Source organism: Symphalangus syndactylus, chromosome 2 (genome assembly GCF_028878055.3).
Source record: "Symphalangus syndactylus isolate Jambi chromosome 2, NHGRI_mSymSyn1-v2.1_pri, whole genome shotgun sequence".
NCBI classification, from domain to species: Eukaryota; Metazoa; Chordata; class Mammalia; order Primates; family Hylobatidae; genus Symphalangus; species Symphalangus syndactylus.
This window is the reverse complement of record NC_072424.2, coordinates 53468154-53492359: the sequence shown is the minus strand read 5'-3', so window position 1 is coordinate 53492359 and position 24206 is coordinate 53468154. Positions and strand designations below refer to the sequence as shown.

General features: G+C 35.4%; 1 long non-coding RNA gene across 1 annotated transcript; it reads right to left on the bottom strand.

The window, feature by feature from the left end:
- Positions 1-357: 357 nt before the first annotated feature.
- On the bottom strand, positions 358-23836 carry LOC134732606 (uncharacterized). The gene is made up of 3 exons (XR_010115923.1): positions 23701-23836; positions 22795-22867; positions 358-400 (listed from the first exon to the last, which is right to left on the bottom strand). It is a non-coding gene; the product is annotated as an uncharacterized lncRNA (long non-coding RNA).
- Positions 23837-24206: the final 370 nt, after the last annotated feature.

The window sequence follows — 24206 nt, the reverse complement described above, 5'->3', positions numbered from 1 at the left end:
GCCTAGTTGGAGACCCTGCATACTTAACCAGTACACAACAGAGACAAGCCGCACATGGCAGGTAGCTTTAGAAATTAAACCACGCAGTGGCAAATAATAGAATTCGACATGAGCATTTAAATCCAACTGTATTTTCCACCACTTTTAAAGAAATGTGAACTCTCTGAAACTTCTGTTTGAATGAAGATCTTCTGCAAGGGAAAGTGACTTGGGGCTGTTGAGCAGAGATCTATTTGATACAGAATTCATTGTTGTAAAGAGGTTGTTGCTGCAGAGTTCTGAAATCTGGACCAAGGTTGGTCACCAGGAGTACCTTCACAGAGCAACATGGATAGTCTTTGAAATGGGTGCTGTAGTCCCCCCTTATCCACAGTTTCAGTTATCCATGGTCAGCCAGGGTCTGAAAATATGTACAATAAATTATTTTGAGAGAGAAAGACTACCTTCACATAGCTTTTATTCCACTATACTAAGTGTTCTGCTTTATTATTGATTGTTGTTAATCTCTTACTTTCCCTAATTTATAAATTAAACTTTATCATAGGTATGTATATGTGAAAGGAAAATAAAAGCTTGGGACCCCAATTTACTATGCCAAAAGGAAAAAGTTAAGCTGAAAACTGAGTCATGCAAGAAATTGCCTTTCCTTTTGTTCCTAAGCAGATAGCTACAGATAAAAGGTTAAATATCTCCACACATACCTCTTCTGTGTTCACTGCATCTTACGTAAAATGCCAATTTATTGAGTATGAGATGAAAACATAACTGACTATTCCCCTACCTGCTCCTTTTCTCTGACACCATGTGGATTCAGTAACATGACCATGCCCTCCCTCTTTCCCTTCCAGCCCACTTTTTCCCTTTAAATACTGAAGCCCTCAAAATCATCTTTGGAGAAATGCACAGACCTCTCTCCTGGGCATGTACTTAACCTTAACAAAATACAGTTCTAAATTGATTTTGTCTCAGATACTTTGTGGTTTACGTATGTATAGGAAAAAAAACATAGTGTGTACCTCAGTACTATCTGGAATTTCAGGCATCCACTGGAGGTCTTAGAACATATCCTCTATGGATAAAGGGAAAGTACTGCACATGTCAGCTAAAGAAGTAAATGTTCCTCTTCTGACATGTACTAGTATGGTCGTGTCAAAAATAAAATATTGCAACAAGATGAAATGACAGTCTAGTCAGCATGAAAAGTAGAGCACAAAAAGGCTTTGTGATGACTTCCAGTTCCAAAATAGTGGTGTAGAAACAAGTTGGCTTAACTCTCCCACTCCCTACAGAAAACCAAAAGCAAATATACAGTGCTAAAATTATCACCAGAAATAACCCAGAGCTCAAATATGAGGAGGAAACATTTCCCAGGGTCACAGAGAAATGAAAAAACTCCAAACAGATGGTAAGAGAATGAGACTTCTGTATCTACAATGCCTCTCTCCCCAGTCTGCCCAGCACTAAATATGCAGAAAATTTCCCTCTGACTCATGGTTTCTACACTGGAAAAAGTGAGATTGAGGTAAACAGCCAACTTCCCCATCATCTTGGTTTCCCGATCAGAACCTGTCTCTGCCTCAATCTACAGGAAGCATCAGGAGTGCCTGAAGAGAGAAATGTCCCTGAGGACAGCCAGAAACAAACAGAGGAGGCAGGGCTACCATCCCCAGACCTGGAAACTCTGCCCTGTTACTTGGTCAAAGGAGACACCAAATCAGAGTGGCTGTTGAGCAGCAGCATATTACTGCAGGAGGTGATTCCACAGGTCCCCTGGGCACTAATCCCTAGCTAGCCTTCCAACACTACTGGGACATCCTTTTTGGAACCTCCCTCTTCGGGGGCAGACAGCACTCTGTTTACTAGAACTGAGGCAAACAAAAAAAATCTCTAAGCATCACATGAAAAAAAAAAAAGTGCCAGATAGAGAAGACTGGACAAAATGACTAAGCATTCAATGTAAAGACACTCAAAACAAAAAAAAAAAGAAGAAAACAGGAAACCATGTCTTTCCAAACAGACAAAGGAACCAGTGACTGACTCTAACAAGACTACAATATGTGAATTCTCTAACCAAGAATTCAAAACAGCAGTTTCAAGTTTGATGGTCACTCAGTGGTCACCAAAATAACACAGAAAAGCAATTCAGAAATTTATCAGAGAAATGTTTAAAAGAGATTCAAATACACAGTCAAAGGATACAAAAGAAAAAAATAAAAAGGAATGAAGATGGCCTATAAAATATACCTAAAAATTACAAAATTATATAATAAGTTACCTCAAATGGCCAAATCTAAGAATTACTGGTGTTCAAGAGGGAGTTAAGCAAGAGCAAGGGGAGAGATTGTATTCAAAGAAATAACACAAAACTCTCCAAAACTTGAGAAAGAGGAAAATATCCAGGTACAGGAAGGTCAGAGAACACCAAACAGATTCAACCCAAATAAGACTACCTCATGGCACATAAAAATTAAACTCTCAAAGGTCAAGACAAAGAAAGGAGCCTAAAAACAACAAGAAAAAAGAAGGAAATGACATGTAAAAGAGTACCAACTTATCTAGCAACAGACTTCTCAATGGAAACCATACAGGCAAGAAGGGAGTAGGACAACATTTTCAAAGTGCTGAAAGAAAAAACCTGCCATCCAAGATTACTGTATCTAGTAAAACTATCCTTCAAATATGAAGGCAAGATAAACTGTTTTCCAGAAAAACAAAAACAGAGAATTTCCCATTCTTACAAGATGGTCTTTAAGACCCATCTTACAAGAAATGCTAAAGGAAATTTATTAATCAATCTAAAAGGAAAAAACACAAACATGCAAAAAGAAAACACTCAAAGGTATAAACCCCCCTGGGTAATATTAAGTACATATACAAACCTAGAATACTCTAATAGTATAAGTATAGTATGCAATCCTTTTATAACTCCAGTATGAAACCCAAAAGTCAACTCTATCTAAAATAATAATAGCTACAGAAACCTTCTAAGAGAAGACAGTATAAAAATATGCAAAATGAGACAACTAAGTCAAAATATCTGGAGGTTAGAGTGAAAGTGTAGAATTCAGTGTTTTGTCTTTGTTTGTTTCTGTTCTTTTCTTTGTTATATAGTATAAGTTGTCTCTTTAAAATAACATTTTATATCTATAAGATATTTTTGTAAGCTTCATGGTAAGCACAATGCAAAAATTATATTCACTAAAAATAATAAACAAAGAATTAAAACATACTACCAGAGAAAATCATCTAATCACAAAGGAAGACAGTAAAACAGGAAGAAAAGAGTTACAAGAAAACAAGCAACAAAATGGCAGTAGTAAGTCCTTACTTATCAATAACAAAACTGAATATAAATTGACTCAATTCTCTACTAATTCAAAGGCATATAGTAGCTTAATCAATAAACAAGACTCAGCTATATTCTACCTACAAGAAACCTACTTCACCTATAAAGGCACACATAGACTGAAAGTGAAGGGGTGGAAAAAGACATCCTCTACAACTAGAAACCAAAAAAGAGTAATAGCAGAAGTAGCTACACTCATATCAGATAAAATAGACTACACATCAAAAATTGAAAAAGAGACAAAGAAGGTCACAATATAATGATAAAGGAGTCAATTCAGCAAGAGGATATAAATTATAAATATTAATGCACGCAACACTGGAGGTCCAAATATATAAAGCAAACAGTAATAGATATAAAGGGAGAGATAGATTGCAGTACATTAAACTACACATTAGCTCTAAAGAGGCTGGCAATTATAGAACATTCCACCCAATAGCTACAAAATACACATTATTTTCATCAGCACATGGAACATTCTTTAGAATAGACCATATCTTAGATGACAAAATAAATTACAAAATCAAAAAAGTAGAAATCTTATCAAGTACATTTTCTGACCACACTGAAATAAAACTAGAAACCAATAACAAGAGGAACCTCAAAACATATGTAAACAAATGGCAATTAAACAGCATGCTCCTGAATGAGTAATGGATCAATGAAGAAATTAGGAAGGAAATTTAAAAATTTCTTGAAACAAATTAAAGTAGAAATATACAAAACTCTATGGGATACAGCAAAAATTGTACCAAGAGGGAAGTTTATAACAATAAATGTGTATATTAAAAAAGTAGAAAGACTTCAAATAAACTATCTAACCATTTGATCAAGGAATGAGAAAAATAAGGACTAACAAAACCAAAATTAGTAGAAGGAAAGAAATAATGAAGATCAGAGCAGAAATAAATGAAACAAAGACTAAAATACCATATAAAAGATATACCAAACCAAATGTTGGTTTTTTTGAAAGGATAAGCAAAATCAATAAACTTTAATTAAATTAACTAAGAAAGAAAGAGAGAAGACCCAAATAAATAAAATCAGAAATGAAAAAGAAGATGTAACAACTGAGACCACAAAAATACAAAGGTTCATTACATACCATTATGAACAACTATATGACAAAAATTGGAACACTTAGAGGAAATAGATTCCTAAACACATACAATTTTCCAAAATTAAACCATGAAAAAATAGAAAACCTCAACAAACTAATGAGTTATCATATTGAAGCTGTTGTAAAAAGTCTCTCATCAAATAAAAGCTCAGAACCCAATTGGTTCACTGTTGAATTCTACCAAACATTTAAAGAAGAAATATTACCAATTCTACTCAAACTCTTCAAAACAATTGAAGAGGAAGAAATACTTCCAAATTTATTCTATGAGGCCAGCCTTACCCTGATATCAAAAGACAAGGATACAATAACTACAACAAAAACCTCAGGCCAATATTTCTGATGAACATAGATGCAAAACTCCCCAACAAAATACTAGCAGCCTAAATCCAACAACAATATTAAAAAGATCTTTCCCCATGATCAGGTGGGATTCATCCCAGGAACGCAAGGATGGTTCAACATATGCAAATCAATAAACACGATACATCACATTAACAGAACCAAGAATATAAGCCATATAATCATTTTAGCAGATGCTGAAAAAGCATTCAATGCATTTATCATCCCTATATGATAAAAATCTTCAACAAATGATACATAGAAGGAACATACCACAACCTATTAAAGGCCACATACGACAAACCCACAGCAAACATCATACTGAATGGAAAGAAATTGAAAGCCGTTCCTCTAAGACCCGGAACATGACAAGGATGCCTGCTTTTGCTACTTTTATTCAACATAATACTGGAAGTTTTGGTCAGAGCAATTAGGTAAGAAAAAAAAAAGGGGGGCATCCATGTTGGAAAAGAAAAAGTCAAATTAGCCTTGTTTGTAGACAAAATAATTCCATACTTAGAAAAACCTAAAGACTCCACCAAAAACAAACCATTAGAACTGATAAACAAATTCAGTAAAGTTTCAGGATACAAAATCAACATACAAAAATCAATAATATTTACGTATGTCAACAGCAAACAATTTAAAAAGAAATCAAGGTTACCAGACACAGTGGCTCACGCCTGTAATCCCAGCACTTTGAGAGGTCAAGGCAGGCAGATCATTTGAGATCAGGAGTTTGAGACCAGCCTGGGCAACATGGTGAAACCACATTGTCTACTGAAAATACAAAACAATTAGCCAGGTGTGGTGGTGCATGCTTGTAATCTCAGCTACTTGGGAGGCTGAGGCAGGAGAATTGTTTGAACCTGGGAGATGGAGGTTGCAGTGAGCTAAGATCACGCCATTGCACTCCAACTTGGGTGACAGAGCAAGATTCTGTCTCAAAAAGAAATAAAATCAAGAAAGTAATCTCATAATAGGTACAAAAAATATAAAGTACCTAGGAATCAATTTAACCAAAGAAGGGAATGATCTATACATGAAAATCTATAAAAACACTAATGAAAGAAATTAAGAAGGGCACATGAAAAATGGAAAGCTATTTCATGCTTGTGAATTGGAAGAATTAATATTGTTAAAATGACAATACAACCCAAAGCGATTTACAGATTCAATGTAATCTCTAGGAAAATATCAATGACATTCTTCACAGAAATAGGAAAAAAATTTTAAAACTTTTATGGAACTGCCAAAGACACCAAATAGCCAAAATAATATGGAACAAAAAGAACAAAGCTGAAGGAATCACACTACCTTACTGCAAAATATATTACAAGGCTATCGTAACCAAATCAACATGGTACTGGCATAAAAACAGACACATAGACAAATGGAACAGAAACAGAGTACCTGGTAATAAATCCTCACATTTATAGCCACGTCATTTTTGACAAAGGCCCAAGAACATACACGAGGAAAAAGACAGTCTCCTCAATAAATGGTGCTGAGAAAACTGGATAGCCATATGCAAAAGAATGAAACTAGACCCTTATCTTTCATTATACAAAAAAATCAAACCAAGATGGATTAAAGACTTACATCTGAGACTTGAACCTATGAAATTACTAGAAGAAATCATTGTAGGCTTTCCACCCACTTTGGTGAACTTTCACACACTGATGCCTTGACCTCTCAACATAATATTGACAAAAGATCACCAGAAATGTTACACCAGAGTAGTCTCAGTCTCTTCCACTAATTACTTGGTTTTATATATATCATGGCCTGAACCCTAGAAAAAAAAGATTTCCCCAGATGACCTCTCCCTACATTATGGAAATTTCAGAGTCTTGTGAAACTCTGAAAAACTTTGGGTTCATTTTCATAAAGGGAATCTGGGAAAATCTTGGAAGGAATGTGGAACACGGCTCTCAAGGCTTCGAAGTTCTGAGTAGCAGACATGACTTGGGGACACAAATGCTTTTCAAGTCTTCTTCCATTGTAAATATGCTGGTTAATTGTATATGTCAACTTGCTTGGGCCACAGTGCTCAGATATTTGGTCAAACAGTATTCTGGATGAGGGTGTTTTTTTAGACAAGATTAACATTTAAATTGTATTTTGAGTAAAGTAAGTTGCCCTCCATAATGTAGTGGGCTTTATCCAATTAGTTAAAGGCCTTAATAGACAAGAGTGTCCTTTTCTAACCAAGAAGGAGTTGTGCCAGCAGTCAGCCTTCAGACTTGAACTGCAGTTGAGCTTTTCCCTGGATCTCCAGACTGCCACCCCACACCTGAAGACTGTGGACTTGTCAGCCTCCATACCACATTAGCCAATTCCCTAAAATAAATTTCTCTGGATAGATAGATAAGGTAGAGACAAATAGAGATAGAGATAGCAATAGAGATAGATAGATAGATAGACAGGCAGACAGACAGACAGACAGACAGATAGGCACATATCCTATTGGTTCTATTTTTCTGAAAATCTTTGGCTAATCTAGTAAAAAATACATTATAAATGGAATTAAAGCAATGGAAACAGAATATGTGTGTTTTTTAAGAAAAATTTAGGCATTGGAATAACAGACTTTTGGCAAGAGACAAATTGTCTTGTATGAAGTAGAGCTAATATAAGCTTGACGGGAAACTTGTTGATGTAAGTAAGAGAACTCTAAATGAATGAAAGAGGAGAGGGAAGTGTGTGTGTGTGTGTGTGTGTGTGTTATATTCCTATTGGTTTTATGTGTGTGCATGTGTATTACATATTCCTACTGGTTTTATTAATTGGTACCTGCAGACTGAATTTTCAAATGGTCCTGTTGGGTTTGTCATTTTAGTTCATAATCTGAAAGATATGAGAGGACAGAGTTTTAATCCTACTTCAACTGCTCATTTCACTCAGGTTCCTAATTTCAACTGATGGTTAACTCATTTTGTTTTTTTTTTTTTTTTGAGACAGAGTCTTGCTGTCACCCAGGCTGGAGTGCAGCGGCGCAATCTCGTCTCACTGCAGGCTCCGCCCCCCAGGGTTCATGCCATTCTCCTGCTGCAGCCTCCCGAGTAGCTGGGACTACAGGTGCCCGCCACCTTGCCCAGCTAATTTTTTGTATTTTTAGTAGAGACGGGGTTTCACCGTGCTAGCCAGGATGGTCTTGATCTCCTGACCTCGTGATCCGCCCACCTCGGCCTCCCAAAGTGCTGGGATTACAGGCGTGAGCCACTGAGCCCGGTCGGTTAACTCATTTTCAATCGTCTCTACCCATATTCTTCCTGTACTGCCATTTCAAGAGCTATCATTTTAATAAATGCATTGTCATCCTCCTATGTTACACTTAACTCCTCGATTTCTCATTTACTGTTTCCCAAGTTCAGTGGAAGAATTATCATAAAACTAATAATGCTTAATTTTCAGGGCCCCTCACACCCAAGGGTCACTTTCAAAACATTTAGCAGAGTCTTAACAATGATTTTGTGAGATTTGGAAAAATAAAGTATTTTGAATTTCTTTTTTTAAAAAAAGAGTACCAAGAAATCTACTGAGTTTCAGATCTTCATATACAGGATATGCTTCTGCCCCAAATGCAGGCTTTTAATGTATCCATACATTAACTGACACTGGGTAGGATATTTAATTTATGACCTAGTGAAATTGGGAACTTAAAAATCTTCAATTTCCAAAAGAATGAATCAACATCACAAGATTAATTTATAAGAATTAATGTAAAGCCCTAATATTCATTTAAATTAATCAGTTTGTTGGATACAGACTGGAAAAGGAAGGTTTGACAGCAGCTCAAAAGTCCTAAGATGGTAGCACAAACATACTAGGAGCTAACAGTATGACACAACTGCTATAAACCCAAGGCAAGGGCCAGGCACGGTGGCTGTGCCTGTAATCCCAGAGCTTTGGGAGACCCAGGCAGGAGGATCATTTGAGGTCAGTAGTTAAAGGCCAGCCTGGGCAACACAGTGAGATCCCCATCTCTACCAAAAGAAAAAGTGTGTTATTTAGGGTTCTCCAGACGGACAGAACCAACATATATGAGTCTATTAGGGAGGATTGGCTCACATGATTACAAAGCAAAGTCCCACAATAGGCTGTCTACATGCTGGGGAAAGAGAAATGCTGGTAGCGTGGCTCAGTCCAAGTCCAAAAGCCTCAAAACCGGGAAAGCCAGCACTGCAGCCTTCAGTTAGAGGCCGACAGCCTGAGAATCCCCAAGAGGTCTTTGGTGAAAGTCCCAAAGTCAAAGGCCAAAGATCCTAGAGTCCGATGTCCAAGGGCAGAAGAAGCCAAGTGTTTGGCACAACATGGGTAGAGAGACAACAAGAAGCTTTAGCAAGCGGCTTACCCCAGTTCTTCTGCCTGCTTTGTTCTAGCAGCTCTGGCAGCTGATTAGATTGTGCCCAACCACACCGGGGGTGAATCTTCCTCTCCCGGTCCACTGACTCAAATGTCAGTCACCTCTGGCAACATCCCACAGACACACGCAGAAACGATACTAGCCATCTATGTATCCCTCAATCCAGTCAAGTTGATGCCTAATATTAACCATCAGACCAAGGTAAACTTAGATTACAAACACTATATCGTGATCAACAAAGATTAAATGTCCCTATTCTTCTTTATGCTTGGCAGATAACAAAATATCAGATTCAATTCTAGTATCTCCAACCTGAGTAGGTGGTTACCACGCAGGGATACCAGGATAATGAGCTAGACAAACTGATAATGCTGAAGAAAGAAAGTCTGTTTAACTTGGATAATACTTGGATAAATGAAGAAGGACATAGGGAGTGCATTCAAATTATTGAATAAATGTTACATAGACCAGGAAGTAGATGTTTTCTTCACTGCAGAAAACCAAAGTAGAATCAATGAGTAAAACTAAATTAACGAATATGTTCAATAATCAAAATGAGTTGCCTCAATAAATAACTGGTTCCATTTGTCACAAGCAGAAGCTTTAGGGGCTGTAGATTGTATTTTAGTTTCTAGTGTTTTGCTCCTTTCCTGAAAGAGGATTATTTATCCCTACCGAGGGCCATGTGACTTGCAGTGTCTCTCTGTGGGTGTGTGCTTCCTTGACCCATATGGAGTTTGTCCATGTGAAGTGCTTTGATCAATGATTGTCAGGGCCTGTTTACATGCCAGTTTTTCTGAAACTTTAATGTGTTTACAAATTACCTGAAGATCCTGCTAAAATGAAATTCATATTCAGTAGGTCTAGATTGGGGCCTGAGATGCATTGCAGTATATCTAACAAGCTCCCAGGTAATGCTGAAGCTGCTAGCTATCAGGACAACTTTGAGTAGCAAGGATTTATACTACAATTAAGGTTTAAGAGGCATCATGACTTTCACATCTCTCTCTTGCTTTTTTCCCCATGCCACAAAACCAACAAGTCCCAAATCTATTCTACTTCTTTGGCCTGGGTCCTAGAACAAGATATGTGAAGCAGGGCCACAGCTATCGATATTAAAATAAACAGGAAATATATGTTTGGGGATTATTTGTTACTTTAGCAAGGCCGACTAATACAAGATCCATCTCTGAACAATCTCATAGAGGGCATTCCTGAAATGAGAACGCATGTGGACTTAATTAATTCCATGTGTCTTTAGAAATCTAGAATCTACATTTGTGAATTCTGGCTAAGTATGAAGTTGAGATGGTTACTGTGGGACTTTTCCAGTCTCAAGAGGTTTAGGAGTGATTGTCTTAAATACATAGAAAAATTGCCTGAACAAGAGGAAAGCACACCTTCCTCAAGGAAGCCTGAAAGTAAAACTCCCCACATTCAGCTATTCTAAGCTAGCTGACAGACACCCTCAAGAGATTATGATTTTGGCAGGATAAAGGAAGAGTTGTTGCCAACATCATAGCCAAACCATTTAATTAATGTTGTTTTATCTTAATTAAACTTATTATTATAACCATTCACTAAGTGTAGCTTTCCTGTCTTTCCAATATTCTCAGGAGCACTAGAAGAACAACGATGCCAGCCCAGCAATATTCCATGAAATTGATTACCAAGGGAAATTTGTTAAATCGTACTCTAACACAGATGCTTTTCTTGGATTTACTCTTTGGATTTTAGGGTTTGTTTTAAAATTGGTTGGAGCAGTAGTAACACATATTTAGGAAAACAAATCCCGAATGAAGCCCCTACATGAAAACCTATTGATTTAATATTTAATATATTAATAATCAACTCATCTGGCTCATCAGCTTTAGAGGGTGATCATCATTTATCAGTCTCATGAAATCTTCCATTACCAACCAAAAATGTTTTATTAATATTTTCCTTTTTCTACGTTGCAAACCCTATAATTTTTAAACAGACTTCTTATATAGCTCCCTGAGTTGCAATATTGCTGAATGATTATTGACTGTATATCCTAGAACCTGCAAAAAATCACCATTTTCTTCTGAAATGTGATGATCTGCATTTTAAACTGTTCTAAAAAACCATATTTTTCAAGAGTTTATGCAAATTGGTAAACTTCATTATTAAGAATGGCTTCTACTTTACTGTGAACATAACCGTGCACACGCTGTTAGTGAGCCATACATTTACATCGGTAGCTGTATTACCCGCTTCATCATCCTGAATGAACTTCATATTTCTAGAGCATTTTCCCCCAAAGCTAAAGATATTTTATACGTGTCATATTATAAACTAAGAATGCCTAAAAGTTACTTAGCAATAATCATCATCATTGAACTACACTCAGGTAAGTCAAAGCTAGGGGTAATAAGACAATCACGGTTAAACTAGGTGAATATCCTTACTTATGATAAAGTAAATGCTTTATAAAGATTAACATCATAGTTCTAGAGTTCATTCGCCTTTTTGTTTCTTTGCTTGTTTTTTATTTGAATTTTTTGGTTCATTTACTTAATTAGCACTTAGAGACTTAGTTGTGCAGTAGCCTAGCAAGAGAACAGGAAAAAGAACCTTGAGTTTTCTGTGCATCCTAGGTAATGACTCACCATTTGACTTTGAGCTAAGGTTCCAACCAGCACAACCCTCTACTTGGTGAAGATTACTGCTCCAGAAGAAAAATAATATTTATTTACTTCTCTAGAGAGCAACAATTTTTAATTAATGTTTTTAAAGAGCTTTTGACCTCCTTAAACATGTACTAGCCTTTGTATAATGATCTTTATTTTTGGTTTGGTCATTATTTTTTGAATCATCTTTAAAATGACTTCCACAAAAGATATTGGAATAAAATATTCGGTAAATTAAAATTAAAAGAAGACTACTCATTTTTAATGTTAGACTACATTACATTGCACATAAGGGAGAGATGCTCTGCGACCTTCAATGAAGACATAATAGAAACCTAAGAATTCCACCCATTTGAAAAGAGAATATGGCTATCACCTTGGCATTTCTGTAGAGCACTGCTCTCTGTGACAAGAATTTTATCATTACCAAACCAACAACAGAAACAACTGAATCCCAAGGTATTTTTAAATGCACACAGCTACTACCAATTAGCTAAAATCTGTCATGAAGTTTAGTCTTAACTATTGCTGCTTCCCTGCAAGAATTTAAGAATTGAAACAAATTCCTTATCCTACAAATTCATGAGGTGAGAATTAGTTTTGGACTTCATGTCCCAAAATGTAAACCCATCATTTTAAAAGACCGGTTTCCCTAAAATTATGCCTACCTCATCTTTCTCCATTTCAAAGGCAATATCTACCTCAAAAAATTTTATCTCTAAACCTCACGTAATTACTACTTCATGTTTTGTTTTCTTAAATAGCTTGTCTCTTATGTCTTCCTAAATATTATGAAACACAAGTACAAACTGAAATTACAAATAAAAAAATGCAGCTTTAATTTTAAATATATGTATTTATATAAGTAATATTAAATGCAGCATAGCCTCAGCTACTCCACCAGAGTGCTTTTGCCAGTGGCTACCACCATAGCACTTTCTCCAGAGACTTCCACCCACTCCCACCAGAGTGTGTTTGCCTGTGACTCTGCAACCTCCCTACCACCGTGCTTGTCATTTGCAAAGCCCCTGTTGCCCTTGCCAGAGCAATTTTTGCCCACAGTGCCTCTGCCACCCCTGATAGACCACTGTTGCCAGTGGTCTGGTAGGACCTTGGCCCCTCCATCCCAGCTGGGGCTAAACCTCAATAGACAAGAACAAAAAGCCATGGGCCTGGTCCCAGCCACCCAGGGTTAGAGCATACAGCCTAGGAGTGCAGAGCTAAGCCTTGGCCCTCTGAAAGCATCCAGAAACAAAAGTATTCAACTATACCCAACTTGTACCACAGTCAAATATTCAAGGGGAATAAAGAACATAAAAACAAAAAGCCCTATCCAAAGAACAGTAACTTCAAAGGATAAAGGAACATCAACCCACACAAATGAGAAAGAACCAGTGCAAGAACTCTGACAACTCTAAAAACCGAAGTGTCTTCTTACCTTCAAATGATCACACTAGCTCCCCAGCAATGGTTCTTAACCAGATTGAAATGTCTGAAAATTCAGACATATAATGCCGAATCTGGATGGCCAGGTAGTTCATGAAGATATAAGAGAAAGTTAAAACCCAATCTGAGGAAAACAGTAAAATGACCCAAAAGTTGAAAGATGACATAACCTTTTTAAGAAAGAACAAAACTGAACTTCTGGAAATGAAAAATTTACTACAGAAATTTTTAAATATAATTGGAAGCATTAACAGCATAATAGATCAAGCTGATGAAAGAATCTCAGAAGTTGAAGTCCACACCTTTGAAGCAACACAGGCAGAAAAAAAAAGTACAATTTTTAAAAACGAATAAAACCTATGAGAAAAATGGGACTGTGTAAAGAGGTAAAAAGACCAAATCTATGACTCATCAGCATTCCTGAAAGAGAATGAGAGAGAACAGACAACTTGGAAAACATATCTGAGAATACAGTTCACAAAAATTTTCTCAATTTCACTAGAGAAAACTTGCTGATATGGATTGGCTCTGTGTCCCCACCCAAATCGCATCTTATAGTTCCCATAATTTCCTTGTGTTGTGGGAGGGAGCCAGTGAGAGATGACTGAATCAGGGGGGCCGTGCTGTTCTCATGATGGTGAATGGGTCTCATGAGATCTGATGGTTTTAAAGAATGGGAGTTTCTCTGCACAAGCTCTCTTTGCCTGCTGCCATTTCACATAAGATGTGACTTGCTCCTCCTTGCCTTTAATCATGGTTATGAGCCCCCCCCAGCCATGTGGATCTGTAAGTCCAATTAAACCTCTTTCTGCATGAAAACAGACTAATACACATGCAAATGCAGGAAATATTTGTGTGTGCGCACACACATACACACACTGGGGGTCTATTGGGGTCTCTCTCTATATATATATATAAAATATATATACACTATATATATTATATGTATATAATATATATACATATATCTCTCTATATATATATATGTTATATGTATACACAATCCAGAAACAAAAGTATTCAACTATACCCAACTTGTACCACAGTCAAACACTTGAGAGCAATAAAGAACGTAAAAACAAAAAGTCCTGTCCAAAGGACAGTAGCTTCAAAGAATAAAGGAACATCAGCCCTCACAAATGAGATAGAACCAGTCCAAGAACTCTGACAACTCTAAAAATCAGTGTCTTCTTACCTTCAAGTGATCACACTAGCTCCTCAGCAATGGTTCTTAACCAGATTCAAATAGCTGAAATACACACGCATACTCCCAATGTTGGAGCACCCAGATTCATAAAACAAATTCTTAGAGATCTACAAGGAGATTAGACAATCACAAAATAATAATGGGGGACTTCAACCTCCCACTGACAGCATTAGACAGATTATTGAGGCAGAAAACTAACAAAAAATATCTAGGACTTAAACTCTACAATTGATGAATCAGACTTGAAAGACATCTACAGAACACTCCATCCAAACACAACAGAATACGCATTCTTATCTGCACATGCACACAAGTCTCAACAAATTCAGAAATATCAAGATCATACCAATCACACTCTTTGACCACAGAACAATAAAATAGGAATCAATACCAAGAAGATCTGTCAAAACCATACAATTACATGGAAGTTAAACAACTTGGTCCTGAATGACTTTTGGGTAAAGAATAAAGTTAAGGCACAAATCAAAAAAATTCTTTGGGCCTAATGAAAACAGAGACATAACATATCAGAATCCTTGAGACCCAGCTAAAGCAGTATTAAGAGGAAAGTTTATAGCACTAAATATCCACCTCAAGAAGTTAGAAAGATCCCAAATTAACAACCTAATGTTACGCCTAGAGGAACTAGAAAAACAAGAGCAAACCAACCACAAAGATAGTAGACAAAAAGAAATAACCAAAATTAGAGCTGAACCAAATGAAATTGAGATACAAAAATGCATACAAAAAAATCAACAAAACCAAAAGTTGTTTATTGAAAGATTAAACTAGGTATATAGACTGCTAGTTAGACTAGTAAAGAGAAAAGAGAGAAGATCCAAATAAACACAATCAGAAATGGCAAAGGTGACAATGTAATCAACCTCACAGAAATACAAACAAACAAACAAATGAAAAAAAACCTTAGAGACTAATATGAAATACAAACTAGAAAACCTAGAAGAAAAGGGTAAATGTCTGGAAACACATAGCCTCCCAAGATTGAACCAGGAAGAAAATGAAATCCTGAACAGACCAATAATGAGTTATAAAATTAATCAGTTACAAAAGGCCTACCAAAAAAAAAAGCCCTGGACCAGATGGGTTCATAGACAAATTCTACCAGATGTAAAAAAAAAAAAAAAAAAAGAGCTAGTATCAACTTTACTGAAATTATTCCAAAAAAAAATCAAGGAGGAGGGACTCCTCCTCAGCACATTCTATGAAAATAGCAACATTCTGATACCAAAACCTGTCAGAGACACAGTGGAAAAAAACAAAACTGCTGGTCACTATTCCAGATGAATATAGATGCAAAATTTCTAAACAAAACACTAGCAAACTGAATCCAGCAGCACAAAAAAAGGTTAACTCACCATGACCAAGTAGGCTTTTGGTTCAACATATACAAATCAATAAATGTGATTCACCACACAGACCATTAAAATTTAAAAAAATACATAATCATCTCAAGACATGTAGAAATGGCTTTTGGTAAAATTCAATGTCCCTTCATGGTAAAAACTCTCAACAAATCAGGCATTGAAGGAACATACCTCAAAATAGTTAGAGCCACACATAAAAAAGCCACAGCCAACACTGCACTGAACAGGCAAAAGCTGGAAGCATTTCCCTTGAGAACTGGAATAAGACAAGTATGTCCATTCTCATCACTCCTGTTCAACATAGTACTGGAAGTCCCTGCTAGAGCAGTCAAGTGAGAGAAAGAAATAAAAACTATCTAAATAGGAAGAGGGGATGTCAAACTATCTCTGTTTGCAGACAGTATCATTCTATACCTAGAAAAACCCCATAGACTCCACCGGAAGGCATCTAGATCCGATAAATGACAAAAATCTGTAAACCTGAATCTTGTAAGGTTTCAGGATACAAAATCAATGTACAAAAATCAGTAGCATTTCTATACACCAATAACAACCAAGCCAAGAGCCAAATCAAGAATAAAATGCCTAGGAATACATCTTACCAAGGAGGTGAAAAATCTCTACAACAAGAATTACAAAACATTGCTGAAAGAAATCAGAGACAATACAAACAAATGGAAAACATCCCATGTTCATGGATAGGAAGAGTCAATATTGTTAAAATGGCCACTCCGTTCAAACCAATTTATAGATTCAATGCTATTCCTATCAAACTACCAATGTCATTTTTCACAGAAGTAGAAAAAAACTATTCTAAAATTCATATGGAACCAAAAAAAGAGCCCAAATCACCCAAACAATCCTAAGCAAAAAGTACAAAGCCAGAGATATCTCACTAGTGGACTTCAAACTATACTACAAGACAACAGTAACCAAAACAGGCTACAGGTACAACAGACACATAGAGCAATGGAACAGAATTAGGAACCCAGAAATTAAGCCACTTGCCTACAACTACCTGATCTTCAACAAAGTTGATAAAACAAACAATGAGAGAAATAATTCACTATTCAGTAAATAGTGAATTTATTGAAATGTTATACCAACAGGCTAGCATATGCAGATTGGAACAGTACCCTTTCCTTTTATCATATACAAAAATTAGCTTAAAGACCTAAAACAACAAAAAACCCTAGAAGAAAATGTAGGAAATACCATCATAGACATCATCCTTGGCAAATAATTTATGACTAAGTCTCCATAAGCGGTTGCAACAAAACAATAATTGACAAGCGAAACCTAATTTAACTAGTTTCTGCACAGGAAAATAAACTATTGGCACATTAAACAGACAACCTACAGAGTGGGTGAAAATGTTCACAAACTATATATCCAACAAATGTCTAATATCTGGAACCTATAAGAAAGTTAAACAATTCAACAAACAAAAAACCAACAATCCCATTAAAAAACGGGCAAAGGACATGAACAGACACTTCTAAAAAGAAGACATACATGCAGTGAACAAATATATGGAAAAAATGCTCATCCTCACTAATCATTAGAGAAATGCAGATCAAAACCACAAGATACCACCTCACATCAGTCAGAATAGCAATTATTAAAAGTCAAAAAGCAACAGATGCTGGTGAGGTTGTGGAGAAAAGTGTACACTTATGCACTGTTGGTGAGAATGTAAATTAGTTCAGCCACTGTAGAAAGCAGTTTAGAGATTTCTCAAAGAATTTAGAAGTACCATTCAGCCCAGCCATCCTACTACTGGATATATACCCAAAAGAGAATAAATTGTTCTACCAAAAAGACACACACATTCTTATGTTCATCACAGCACTATTTACAATAGCAAAGATTTGAAATCAACCTGGCTTCCTATCAATAGTGGACTGGATAAAGAAAAAGTGGTACACATACACTATAAAATACTCCACAGCCATAAATAACAACAAAATCATGTTCTTTTCAGCAACATGAACGTATCTGGAAGCCATAATTCTAAGCAAACACAGAAACAGAAAACCAAGTACTGCATGTTCTCACTTATAAGTGGGAGTTAAACACTGAATACACATGGACACAAAGATGAGAACAATAGACACTGGGAATTACTTAAGAGGGGAGGTTATAAGAGAGACATGGTTTGGAAGGCTATTGATTACTATGCTCACCACCTGGGTGATAGGATCATTTATACACCAAGCCTCAGAGACATGCACTTTATCCATGTAACAAACCTATACATGTACCTCTGCAATGTAAAATAAAAATAGAAGAAGAAAAAAAGAGTAAAAATAATTTGGAGAAAAAATATTAACAATACTAAAAATTAATTAGAAAATAATTCTATTGCTTAAGTCAATAGACAATAGACAATACCTGCAATTTACTAGTCAATAGACAATACCTGCAATTTACTAGTCTTAATCTGCAAATTATACATGCCCATGGTTTTTATTATACTGTTTTCAAATTATGTTTAATTATAAAATACCTTAAATAGACATAAAAATAAAGAGAAAAATAACAGGAGATATGTATGTACTCACTTCCCAAAGCCAGAAAATATTAATATTCTATCATAATTTCCCAGTCTGATTTTCTCCCTGCCTTCTGAGAAGTTGCCACCACTGTGAAGTTATTATACAGCCTTACCATCCACATGCTTATGTTTGCATAAACAATAGAAAGCAGAAGTTGGCAAATTATAACCTGTGTGCCAAATCCAGCCATGGCCTGTTTCATATGGCCCATAAGTCAGCATAGATTTATATTTTTAAAGTCTTGAAACAAAGAAGAATGTATGTGGGCTGCAAAGCCCAAAATATTATCAGGCCCTCTAGAGGATATTTTATTGATCCCTGATACTGAGTGTTATTTTATCTGTTATCAAAATTTATATAAATGATCTCATAATAAAAAAGCCTTATGTAACTTTCCATTTTTCACTCAACATTGTTTTTGAGAATTATCAGTGTTGATATCTGTAGGTCTAATTCATTTTTACAAACTGCTGCATAGTTAAAATACCAATGGAAAAGTCACAATTTATTGTATAATGTGCCTATCAATAGACATTTAGGTTGTGTCCAATATTTGGTCATTAAAAATAAATCTGTGATAAATATCCTCGTATACATCTCCTTGTGCTATGTGCCAGATTTCTTCCCTTGTATGTACCTAGAAGTAGCATTGCTAGCTATAAAATATGCACATCTTCAGCTTTGCTCAAGGTTGTCAAATTGTTATTCAAGTTAGCTTTGTTGATTTCATTATCACAAGAAATGTATGATTGTTCTTACATACTTGCTATTATCACTTGTTTAATTTTGGTCATAGATATCCTCTTATTCTTCTGTTTGCATTTTTCTGATTAACAGTGTTAATTTGATTAAAGTTATCAATTTACTGATTCTTGCCTCCAAATCCACCCTTCTTTGTCCTGCTCTGTCATACTGGAACAAGGCTCCATAAACATCTGTCCTTTTATGTTGGTCTCTGTCAACAGAGGCCACTGAATGAAGTGCAAAACCATAGCATAAAGGGGTTTCCTTTCCTCAATCCATAGTGCTTTTCCTGTTCAGCACAGTAGCCAACAAATTGATGTGCAAGAGGCCTGGTAGCAAATCCACCTCAGCTGTATGCATGGTCCTTCTCCAACATGCCCATGCCCTCTGGCAAGTTTCTCAGCCACCTGGCTGGAAGCACCTATGGGCCAATTCCAGCCCATGCCTTCTGGTGAGATTCTTCTTCCCACTGGTAGATTTAGGGGAGGGGGATACCAGAGTATTCTAAATTCTTAATTCCTTTCTTGTTTATTCCCCTGCAGCCTAGAAGTAGTAGCTATTTTCTGCATTTGTTTCTTCTGTATCCCTAAGGGTCCTTTTTAACTTCTTTTAGTAGTTAGCCACTTTTTACTAGTTAATTCTTTATGTTAAAGTTTTCTTGTTAAAATTGTTGGTATTATTATTGTCTCCTGAGTGGATCCTGACTGGAACAACCAGTGAGGCTGAACATATTTTCATGTGTTTATTCAGCTTTCTTCCCCAAATCATAGGTAAGGATGTGGAAGAATGGATGGATTCATGGATGGATGGATGGATGGATGGATGGATGGATGGATGGATGGATGGATGGATTGGATGGATGGATGGATGGATTGGATGGATGGATGGATGGATGACAAGATTAGATAGATGATATAGATGATGATAGATGATAGATAGATAGATTGATAGATAGATAGATAGAGATATCTTTCTTTTAATAAAGGTGTAGATTTTGTTTATGTGTGTTTGGGTACTAAATCTTTATCAGATCTATTCCTAGCAAATATCTTCTCCAAAACCTGTGACTTTCTTCACACTCAATGATGTCTTCTGTCACAAAGAAATTAAGCAGTATTTTGTACATTTGTGTCTTATTTAAGAAAGTTTTCATTATTCTGATGTTATAAAGATTATCTTCTATTTTTCTCATGGAAGCTTTAGAATTTTGGGTTTCTTAATATTTGCATTTCATACACCTGGAATTTTTGTGTAAATAAAGTATAAGCTGGGAATATTATTTTACTGTTTTCCATAAAAACAGTGATTTTATCTGAGCACCATATATTTAATAGTCAACTTTTCTCCACTAATTTATAGTGAAAACTTATCCTTCTACAAGTTTTATAAAAATGGAACTTTTTCTGGATTTTTTATCCTATTCAATTTGGCCTATTAACCTAATCTAGTACCAATATTCACTGTTTTAATAGTTTTATAAGTATTGAAATCTGGTGGGGCAAATAGCTACTCCATTTCCTTTTTTTTCTTCTCCTTTAAATTTGTCTTGACTGATCTTTGCCCTTCATTCTTAATAAGTTCTAAGAAAAGCACTTTTAGATTTATTAGAATAGTATCGAATTTATTAATAAATTTGGGCAAAATAGAAACACTTTCTGTGTTGTCTTTCTCCCCACAACACTGTATGTATTTCTCTCCATTTACTTAGGTTTATCTTCAGTAAAGATATAAGATTTCCTCAAAAAAAAAAAAAAGAATGACTTATGTGATATTTATTTCTAGATATACAGTTTTTTTCTCTATTAAATGAGTTTCTAAAATCACATATTGTAATTGATTTTAATGGTATATATAAATGATATTGATTTTCTGTAATGATTGTTATATTCAGCAAAGTTACTGATCTAAATTCTAATAGTCTGCCTGTAGATTCTCTTGGATTTTCTATGTTGTCAGTCACATCATCTGTGACATTTTGCTTTACATTATATTTTGCATAGAATATTGGAACATTCCTAAAGACTAAGGTAGTTGACCATGAAAATGGAATTCACTAAGTACTAAGGAAATATTCATGTTCACATCTACTCTAAAAAGAAAAGTTTTAGAAATGAAGTTTAGCAGTATTGAGAGCCCTCGTGTGGAAGCAAGTCAAGTAAAGCTTCTATTTACATTTTGTTTTTGTTTTTTTTTTTTAAACTAGATCAGCTCAGACATCAACTGATTTAATCACCCTTGTCAGCTTCTAATTAAACTGACAACTTCTGAAACTTAATTTACCTATGTTTTAACAGAGTAGCAGGTTGCTGTGACATTGGCTATTTGTACTTAATTAAATATATAGAAAGAGAATACTTCCTTTCTTCTTATTTATCAGTGTCTCTAAATCTCTATCTAAAGGCAACTAAAGAAAGATTTCAAAAATGGTAACCCAGACCAAAATAAAAGAATTCGAAATTATCAATAGACACATAAAAATCAGCTTCATTAGTAATAAAAAATAAAAAGGATTTTTACCCATATAAAATTGTTATAGGATTTTGGTTTGGGTGTTGGTTTTGGTTTGGTTTTTTTGAGGAGAAAGAAAAATAAGACTGTGTGTGTGCATGTGTGTGTGTGGTTTGGATTTAAGAAAGATGTACTTTCATGGATTTCCAATAAGACATATAAATTGGTGAGCAATTTGGCAATATTTGCAAAAAAACCTTTAAATCATAAATGCTGTTTGACTAAAGAATTTTCAATGTAATCTTTATTTTAAAGAATGAGTCACATCTGTGGTAAAAATGGAGATAAAAGGAGATTGATTATGGCATTATTTATAGTGAGAGAAATTACACATCTAATAATAAAAAATAATTTGTTAAATAAATTGTGATACATACATATGACAAATTCTATCTAGCCATTTAAAACCATATTGTAAAATATTATTTTATGAACTAGAAATAATTTTCCTGAAATATTGGTGAAGTCTAAAAACCCATATGTATAGTATAATTTCAATTTCAAACTACATGTACATAAGAATAATAGCTTTTACTTATCATGTGCCAGGCATACATGTATACACATTTATTTAATCTTTACAACAATCCTATTTGCTACTATTTTCACCATTTTATAGACCAAGCAACCAAGGCACAGGGAAATTCAGTAATTTGCCTAAAATTAGACAGTAAATGGCAAAGCTGGACACATACATGCACAGCTTTATGCCAGAAAATAATACAATAGTTATCTTTGAGCAATGGGATTATGGGTTATTTTTATTTACATATCTGTGTATGTTTTGTATTCTCCAAATTTCCTGAAATGAGCAGATATTAACAAATCCAAAAAATTATATAACTGTTAAGATAAATATTAATGTTTCTTGTGATAGCAGAAGGAAAAATGCCTACTTAATCATAAGTAAGGCAAAGGCATATTATTCCTCTACATATGTATATTTTTGTACCAAATTCTGGACACTTAGCCCAGGTTCCCTATTCATATGTATTTTGTTGTGCAGATTAGTTTGCAAAAACGAAAGTAAAAAACAGTAAGCCAGCCCCATGCAGCAGTTTTATTCCACTGTCAGTTATGTTTGATGTTGGGGAGAAACTTCCCACCCCTTGTACCTTGAAAATAACTGATGTCAGGCTCCGTCTCTGCTGTGTACAATCATTACCCTTAGCGAGAAATCACTGGGCTCTGTAAGAAAAAAATATTGCCCCATTAAACAAAGTGTCATCATTGAAGAGCAATTATTCTTTTTTATTTTTCCTGTGAGGTTATCTTAATAACTCACTCATAACAGTTATCTCCTAGGAAACATCTAGTTCATGGAGTAAGACTGTTAAACAATATGAATCTGGTACAAATAGCACAGGATAAATGTTTCCAACCATGAAGCGTTCATATTTATTAAAAATCAATATGAGGCAAAGACCACTGCAAGCTACTGCCTATTGTTGGTGGAAAATTAAATTATTCTTACTTCTTGTGGGCTTTTTACTCCTCCATATGCAGCTTGTCATACTAGAAATTATATTTCATCATACCCTAGAAAGCTAAGTAAAAGCTAATTGGCAAACCGAAATTTTTATTTGTAAGACCCAAGATTTGTGAGAAATAAGGGTAACTAGACAATCATCATTTTAGTATCACCAGACTATAATTCTGTATTGGAGGTGGAGGAATCCCCTTTATTGCTTTTCCTCCAACATGAGATGTGAGGAAAAATTTCTAAGGACAATTACAATGAAATCTTCATAAAATATGAATTCTTGTTGCTATGAGGATTTCCCACACACATGCATGCATAGCTGCCCACAAGATGGATCACCAGCTCAAGGTACTTAGGCCCAAAACCGTCTACACTCTTGTTCTTACGTTAATTGTTTTCTGCTTAATTGCCATTTGCCTGTAGTATAAACCTACCGACAGAATTATCATGAAGGCCAAACACAAATTCATATCATTTGGGGCAGAGCAAAAAGAAAACACTAACGGAAACATTTACCAAAACTTGCCACCTGACATACCCTGAGCATAAGGCTCAGTGCATAAAGCTTGAAATAATTTATGCTGGAAACTTGTAAAGTCACTACGTTTTGTTTTTCAATCCAGTGCTAGTTTTCCATTTCGTTTTCAAGGAAAAGGTGTTCTTTTCTTCAATCTTGAAAAAGAAAGGAGTGAAATGTCATACAAAGCAAAATAAATATCTAGGTTGCTTATCAATACCTTGTTCAAGGTAGTTATTATATTTTCCAGAGTAAGGTTGTATTTCATTTCTTAATTTCTTATACATGTTAAAATTAAGACTTGCTTTAATTATCATAGTTATCTACTGCTGTGTAACAAATTAATCCCAATATGTAGTGTCTTAAAACAATAAAATTTAGTATCTTCATAGCTTCTGCGGGTCAGGAAACCAGATGCAATTTAGCTGCATTCCCTGCTTCAGTGTTGGCTCACAGGCTGCAATCAAAGCATTGGCTGGCTGCAGTCATCTTAAGGCACTCCTGGGGAAAACCACTTCTAAGCTCAT